Source organism: Oryctolagus cuniculus, chromosome 12 (genome assembly GCF_964237555.1).
Source record: "Oryctolagus cuniculus chromosome 12, mOryCun1.1, whole genome shotgun sequence".
Taxonomy (NCBI): domain Eukaryota; kingdom Metazoa; phylum Chordata; class Mammalia; order Lagomorpha; family Leporidae; genus Oryctolagus; species Oryctolagus cuniculus.
Window position 1 is genome coordinate 46,343,358 of NC_091443.1, and position 8,515 is coordinate 46,351,872.

Below are 8,515 nucleotides of genomic sequence, written 5' to 3' on the forward strand. Positions count from 1 at the left end.
ATCTGTTGATATGGTTGTGGGAGGATTATAAATGATCTCTCAGAGTGAAGCACGCAACAGTCAAACCTACTATTGGACATTTTCTTTCATTTAGAGTTTATGTCTTGCTTCACACAGTTTGGCATTGGTCCTGTGCAGTTGTCACAACTAGACAATGATTAATTTGACAGAAAGATGTCAATGGCTTTCTAACCCTAACCCTAACCACTTCTAGCCAAGAGAAAGATCCCTTGGTGTTAAGAGAGCCTGAGCACAAGTTCTATAAAGACTTCCAGAAGCTTTGCCTTTTTCACAGGGCTTTGTGACCCTCCTGACTTGTGCAGATGAACCTCCAGTCACCTCCTACACATTAGATGGAGCAAAATTAGTGACAATTAAGCTTTCCCCAGATATCTAGTGTAGCACTAGGTAAATTCAATCTCAGAAATAGGTCCAGACCTTTAGGTTCTGATTTTTAAATATTCTATTCTACTGTAATTCTTGACATGCATTGAATCATTTTAAAAATTAAAAATCATATTTCACTTATATTTCTATCTTTCCTGTCTTTTCTTGTCTCTTTTTATCTTTGCCTCATATCGTTTCCTTTAGCGCTTATGCTAAGAGATTTACCAAGTATTCAACATAGACACAAGGACAAAATTACAGTTTTCTGACAGTTTTAAGGAATAGCTTACCATTTTTTAACTAGCAGTGGTAGTTAGTCCTCACACTGAAGCTGTGCTAGCTTTAGCTTCCATAGTGCAGGTCCACTGATCCTCAGGGGAGAGGAATCAAGAGAAAAATTTTTTCCATTCACGTATTCCTTTTCTTGGTGTCTGAAAACCTTTACAACCAATGGCAAATTACTACTCTTCCCACCAAATTTCCTAACTCCATTCCATTGATGAGATTCAGAATTTTCACTGTATAGCAGAAAAAGCAAATGCTCAACCTAGATTCAAATCTAGTTTTGCTGCTTAACAGCTTTGTGACTCTGGGCTGGGAGAAGTTGTTGGAACTCTTCGGTCTCCATTCTTTTATCTATAAAGTGGAGTTTTTAGAAATTAACCAGTTATTTAGAGGAAATAAATCAATTACTTAACAATCAGTTTCTTTCATGTGAATCTAAGAATTTCAATTTAATTAGATCATATAGCTAATTATAGAAAATTGGTAGCTACAAGTGATTTGATCATGAAACAATAGTCCAAGTTAAATGTGTGGTCTACAGAGAATAACCTTGCAGTCTAAGTTTGGACGTTGTGCAAAGAATTATGAAGCTGAACGGGAATAATTTCAAAGCATTTTGGCACCATTACAAACAGCTACACTCAAAGTCTGTTATCTTAGTCTAATTTTGCCCTTTTTTAAAGTTGTCCCCGATAGCTTAGATTGAGTGAGAAAGGACAAAGAAAACTGCTTGAAGGCACTGTGAATTTGTTGTTTCAAAATTTGAAATTTAGACAGAAGAGTTGAAAATCAAAGGTAATCCCAAATTTGTGTTCAGAAAGAACCATGGGGAAGAGGGTCCCTGTAAACACGTAAGATTGAATGGAGCTGTACCCAAGCAAATGCGACAAAGGAGCCGTAAGGACAATATATCTCAGTACACTGAACTGTGCTCTGCTGGTCTTTGAGGACACATCAACAGACTTTAAAATATACTGCAGGAAATCAGCTCAAGCGCAAGACTGAATGTAAGTTCACAGTTCACAATCATCTTTGTTCTTTCCAAGAATAGTTGTTCCTTTATAAAGGCAAGATGTGATACCTTTTTCTGGCAAATGTTATTAGCATTTTATGAAGTGACAAATGTTAGCTCTACTTTGGTTCAAATTTGGTCATCTATGAGGTAGAGTCTTACATTTTTCCTTCATTTGCCAAACTATCGTATTTTCTTTAAATCTTGTAGTGGTCTTATTTCTATATACAATAAATTTTAATGGAACAACCAGTTTTCAACAATTCATGAACTCATAAGAAAGATTTAACAAGAAACCATAGAGGAGGTATGTCTACAACTAACTATATGTGAAAGGAGGCAGTCTTCCTAGAAGTGGATGAGAGAATTAAAATCATTATCAGTAGGAAAAAGATAAGGGGAAAAAAGAGGAGAGAGAGAAGGAAAGAAAAAAGAAAGCAGAAAGCATAAAAGAAGAAAATGAATAGACATAAAGGCAGAAATATGTATAGGAGGTGGGTGTTTAGTGGAGACACATCTATTTAGAGCAGACTTTGTGTTTTAGGACTTGATTTTGTTTGTTATTCACATATTAAGCTGAAGAGGGAGAGCAAAAGTTTCTAGTCTGACTACATATATTCCTAAACTGACTGAACACCAAAAAGGAAACCTGTTGAAGTGAAATGGACACTATGGGAAACGGTGACTTGATCAGCATAGCCCTGACTGTTAATGAACAACTTAATACATTATCCCTCTTAGTAGTTTTTTTGTCTGTTCTACTTAATATGACTGGTTTAATTCTGTAATTAATACACAGTTATTCTTAAGTGTTGAAAATTAACTGAAATGTGATCCCTGTTAAACATAAGAGTGGGAATAAGAGAGGGAAGAGATGTATAATTTGGGACATGCTCAAGCTGACTTGCCCCAAATGGTAGAGTTAGAAACAAACCAGGGGATTCCAATTCAATCCCATCAAGGTGGCATGTACCAATGCCATCTCACTAGTCCAAGTGATCAATTTCAGTTCACAATTGATCATAATGAAAGGACTAAGAGTCAAAGGGAGCACATAAACATGTCTAGTACCTGCTAACACTAACCAATAGAATAAATAAAGGGGAGAGTGATCCAACATGGGAAGTGAGATACTCAGCAGACTCATAGAATGGCAGATGTCCTAAATAGCACTCTGGCCTCAGAATCAGCCCTAAAGGCATTCGGATCTGGCTGAAAAGCCCATGAGAGTATTTCAGGCATGGAAAGCCAAGACACTCTGGCAAAAGATCTCTGTGAGTGAGATCCCAGTGGAAAGAACAGGTCTTCAAAGAAGGAGGTACCTTTCCTTAATTCCACAGTGGTTAAAGGGGGAAGTAAAATGTACCTTATCATAAAAATATTGTATAATGAACTGACTTCATAAAATTAATACACAAATTGAAACAAATCTTTATCTGCCCTTTGATCAGGGTTTTATTAATCTTTAAATGATTTTCTAGTCTTGCAAAAATTCCATGAAATAATTTTAAATCTGTAAAAAATATTATTTAGTAAAATTAGAAATTTTGTGACAGAACTATGTGATGTTTATTAAAGTTGAGATTGGGTAATGGTTTGACAAATCATATCCCAAAGATTTTGACAAGGAGAAAATTTCAGTTAGACCAGTTAATTCTGAAGAAAAAAAAATATCAACTGATGATGACCCAGGAGATGTATCATAAAACAATTATTTAAGAACCAAGGAAATTAACTCCTGAGAAAGTTACTGAATTAATACACATATGTGTAAAATCCGTGCTCACTAAGACCAGGATGGGAAAGTTTGTAGATAAAAGAATGTCAGTTAAAGTCTGCCACATGCTTCTCTCCTCTTACTTTTTAAAACCTAATAATTAGTTTAGAGTTGCAATTACAAACTTAATTTTCTTATTGTGTAGCAAAATAATCTATTTTAGTAAATTTTACTTTTACTTTTTCAAAAATAGTACCAAACAATTATTTTTTCATAAAACTCATTCCCTATTTTATGGTGATTAATTTCTTTGCCCCCCCCTTTTTTTCTTTGTCTGACACCAATTATTTCCAATTCTAAGACTACCAGGCACATCAGTATAGATATTAATTTCTGATTTCTATTACAGTGTCTTATATACACAATAGAATTAATAGTTTAAGTAATATGGAATAGCAGTTTGACATAAAGATAAAAGAACTGTACTGGTGGGTTTCAAATGCTTTACTTACCATTACTTGACATCCAACATTAAACTTAGCTTCTCCTTGTTTCAACTTTCTCATCTATAAAATAAAATGGGGCTTATAACATGACCTATTCAGAGGCCTATTTTCAAGATTAAAAAATTAATATCTGGAATGTATATATAATAAATTTCTGGAATATATTGAAGTGCTGTACCAATAAAGTTGAAAAATGAGCTTCAAAGTTAAATATTAACCTATCTACCATTATCATTCCTTGAATTATTTATGACTGTCCCTGTCCAAGGTCATTGCCCTTTCTATTTTACTTACTCTTCTACCTCTCCTATTTATGAATGCCTTCTACCACTATTAGTGAGCTAAACCCAAAATAATTTTATTAATTTGTCCAAAGTGTTAGAATTCTACTCTCACATCAGTTTCCTTTGGAAATCTCCAGACCTTATTCCATTTTTGAAATGACTCAAAATAAAAAGCCTTATCCTGTTTAGAATGATTATGCAACATCTTTCTTTCATGGATGTGTAAAAATATTCTCTAAATAGAAGAGTAATGCACTAGCTAAGTGGAACTAAATTAGTCAGATTTTGAAAATATGAATATAATATACTCAACTAAACTTGCATGTGAAATAAACAATGATTTTTATTTTTTAGTATAAGTATGGTCCAAAAAAATTTTGTTCATCTAATCTGATTCAGATTTAACATAAAATCTGTATCTAATCTGGCCACCCTAAATAAAGATAGGTGGGAAAAATGTTAAAGTCTTTTAACTCAGTTGAATTACATTGAATAAGTATGTACAATTCATATTGAAATTATATTAGACTTTTTTTGCTTAATTTCTGATTTCATTTCAGGTTCATTAGAATTTTGTTTTATTCTTTTTTTTTTCTTTTTTTTTTTTTTTACAGGCAGAGTGGACAGTGAGAGAGAGAGACAGAGAGAAAGGTCTTCCTTTTGCTTTTGGTTCACCCTCCAATGGCCGCCACAGCTGGCGCGCTGCGGCCGGTGCACTGTGCTGATCCGAAGGCAGGAGACAGGTGCTTCTCCTGGTCTCCCATGGGGTGCAGGGCCCAAGCACTTGGGCCATCCTCCACTGCCTTCCTGGGCCACAGCAGAGAGCTGGCCTGGAAGAGGGGCAACCGGGACAGAATCCGGCGCCCCTTCCGGGACTAGAATCCGGTGTGCCAGCGCCGTTAGGTGGAGGATTAGCCTATTGAGCTGTGGCGCTGGCCTGTTTTATTCTTGATGCAGGAAAAATTTATTTCCCTATTTCTTAGAAAAATATGTAATATCAAAAAATTTTACTGTGTATATATTTTATTGAGATTGTACCATCTACTAAGTTTTTTAAATAATGAGAACCAGAAACTCAACCAAAAGGAATCATATCATGCAAAAATGAGACTTGAGACTATAATCTGCTTTTTCTGTGTAAAATCATTTTGCTGAAATTGAATGGAGATATTACATGAATATAGCACTTTGTCTCAGAAGTGAACTCTGTTAGAACAGGTATGTATTACCCTTAATTACCTCAATAGTGTTAAAATACAGCTTTCCAAGTCAACTTCCTTGATTTAAGTAACATCATTGAAAAGGCTACTTGACTCTCAACTGGCTCTTACCAAATAATGCTTTCATTAGCAAAATTAGGGAAATAATTCATAGGACTTTCATAGATGCCCATTCACATTCCAAGTTGGATATTGGTGCTTCCTATTTTTATCTGGTCTCTGACCTGGAGAAAATTGAATATAAATGTTCATAAGTCCAAGCAAGAAGTTTAAAATTCACATATCTCTGGTCAGCCTGTAATAGAAAGACCTGCTATGTCATATTCTCTAGAAAGAATCAAAATAGTATTGGCCCCCTAAATAAATGATTCCATCTCCACCACCATGCCACCCCCTTTCTCATCCTCATCTGAAGTTGGAGTCATAACTGAAAACAGAGAGCAAAGGCATATGCATTACATCTAGAGATCCACTGTTGAGAAATGGCCACATAACTGTGGTATAGTAACATAGCCTTTAGCTTTCTCATCATTCACACAGCAGGTCTAGCATACCACACTGCTTATAAGGGTAGAGTACAAGTATCTGTAAATAAAAATAAGAAAGAAAGGGACTCCAACAAGGAGCATGAAATTTTTGTGAGGAGACAAAAGTAAAGTAAAGGCCTCAATAGGCCACTAAAATGAGGTGTCATGGGTTTCAGAAATCAGCCAACACCAGTGCAGCAGATTTGCATGAGCTGGGCCCCTACAAACATCAGGACACTAAGTTCACCCAGGGACATGCCTTACTGCTCCCATCAACTCCATCTCATCATCCTTCCAAATCTTGTCTGTGTAACTCTACTATATTTGCAGCACAGAAAAAATAGGCATAAAACCATGCCAAAATATTGCCTTACTGAGATCATCAAGATCATAAGGTTAATAAGTTATACTTACGTAAGAGTAAGAAGTCTGCTATCCTATTGCACAGAAAGGAGAGTGTAGATAATGTTAATCTACTGTAGATTTCTCTAAAATATGTTAGAAAAAAAGATTTCAAATGTTTTTACCATAGGGAAATTTTAAGTGTTAAAAAATAAAACAATTTTAGGTCTAAGCTTATCTGATCCAAAGCAAGAACTATTCTATTAAACTCTCCTAGAGAGATAAGATAAGGAATGAGGAGAAACAGTGAAAAGAATGAATTCTGATATTCAGTATGTGTCAAGGATGTTCATTGAAATTCATTTTTTCAGTATATGTTGATTGAGCACATAGCTGGTCTCAATTTATACTAAATTATTTTAAAAGATTTATTTATTTATTTATTTGAAAGGCAGAATAACTGAGAGAAGGGGAGAGAGAGAGAGAGAGAGAGAGAGTGAGCATCCCAGGACCTGGGACCACTATCCTGGTCTCCTATGTGGGTGGCAGAGGCCCAAAGACTTAGGCTATCATCTACTGCCTTCCCTGGTACATTATCAGGGAGCTGGAAAATATGCTGGTGTTGCAGATAGCAGTTTAGCCCACTGTGGCACAACACTTGTCCCAGGCTAAATTTTTGAAACTCTCCCTATATATTAATTATGGTGTGATAATACTTCTAAAACCATATGATATCTTTCCTTCTATTTTGGTCCTTCTCATCATACTACATTATACTGTATTTCATGGTCTTTTTACCTCTGTTAACTTTCAATAATACAGCATCTACAAACTACCTTTGATTATATATAATATCTATACACACAAACATATACACTAGTTATATAATGAAAGTCGTAAGCTGTTCTGTTGCTATTTATCTTTGAATCATTCCACATAAAACTATTTTCCAACATAGATTTGGATTATTACCAAGTACACAATGTGTCAAGGTCCTTTGAATACTGCTTCCGAGAACAATACTCTTTTAAGTATAGGCCAACCTCCACCTTAGTGATTAAACTCTATTCTCTGAATAAGACTAAATTCTCCCCAAAATACCCATTGCCTTCTTGGGAAATGCCTCAATCTTTTCTATAGGTGATTTTGATGAAGTTACTTAAAAACTTTAAGCAGCAAATAACTTTTACAGCTTTACAACCTGATGATGTTAATCTTTTTAAGATTTGTGTAATTAAATTTCTAATTTTCCGGGGCTGGTGCTGTGGCATAGCGGGTAAAGCTTCCGCTTGCAGTGCCGGCAACCCATATGGGCGCTGGTTCGAGTCCCGATTGTTCCATTTCCAATCCAGCTATTTGCTGTGGCCTGGAAAGGCAATGGAAGATGGCCCAAGTCCTTGGGCCCCTGCACCCTTTTGAGAGACTGGGAGGAGGCCACTGGCTCCTGGCTTTGGATCAGCACATCTCCAGCCATTGCGGCAAATTGGGGAGTGAACCAACAGATGGAAGACCTCTCTCTTTGTCTCTCTGCCTCTCCTCTCTCTGTGTAACTCTGACTTTCAAATAAATAGATAAATCTTTAAAAAAATTTTCTAATTTTCCATTATAACTTGATTTCTTAAATGGAGACTTTTAATTCTCTCATCTTTTTCCCAGTTATACTTCATGTGCTTTACCTTTTGGTCTACTCTGTCTAGAACAATTAACCATATCCTCTTGAATATAACTTCCTCCATAAGTTGTTATATTTGTGTGTATTTATCACTTTTTTCTTTTGTTTCTGTCTTGGGCCCACTCTCTTTTTTTCTCTTTATTTTCCAAATTTAGATAATTTTTTTCTAAAGCAAATGTTTCAAAGGCTACCTCTGAAAGCTGTCTTAAACATTAGGGTAAGTCAATAAAGATTTATGATAGCTTCCAGTTTAAGATTGCTTTTTCTGGGTTGTGCATCATGGAGCAGTGTGTTAAACCACTGCTTATGATACCTGCATCCCATATTGGAGTGCTGGATTGAGTTCCAGCTGCTCTATTTCTGATTCAAAATTCTCATAACATCCTGAGAAGGCAGCGAATGTTGACCCCAGTACTTGGGTCCCCGCTGCCCACATGACAGACCCAGATAGAGTTCTGGGCTCCTGGTTTCAGTCTGTCTCAGCCATGGCTGTTGCAGCTATCTGATGAGTGAACCAACGGAGAGAAGGTCTCTGTTTCTCTCACTCCTCTCCTCTCTGTCTT

General features: G+C 35.9%; 1 long non-coding RNA gene across 1 annotated transcript; it reads right to left on the reverse strand.

Moving 5' to 3' along the window:
- Window positions 1-293: 293 nt before the first annotated feature.
- On the reverse strand, window positions 294-5,775 carry LOC127483809 (uncharacterized). Its single transcript, XR_011380471.1, has 3 exons — window positions 5,523-5,775; window positions 3,914-3,967; window positions 294-1,023 (listed from the first exon to the last, which is right to left on the reverse strand). It is a non-coding gene; the product is annotated as an uncharacterized lncRNA (long non-coding RNA).
- Between the last annotated feature and the right edge of the window lie 2,740 nt (window positions 5,776-8,515).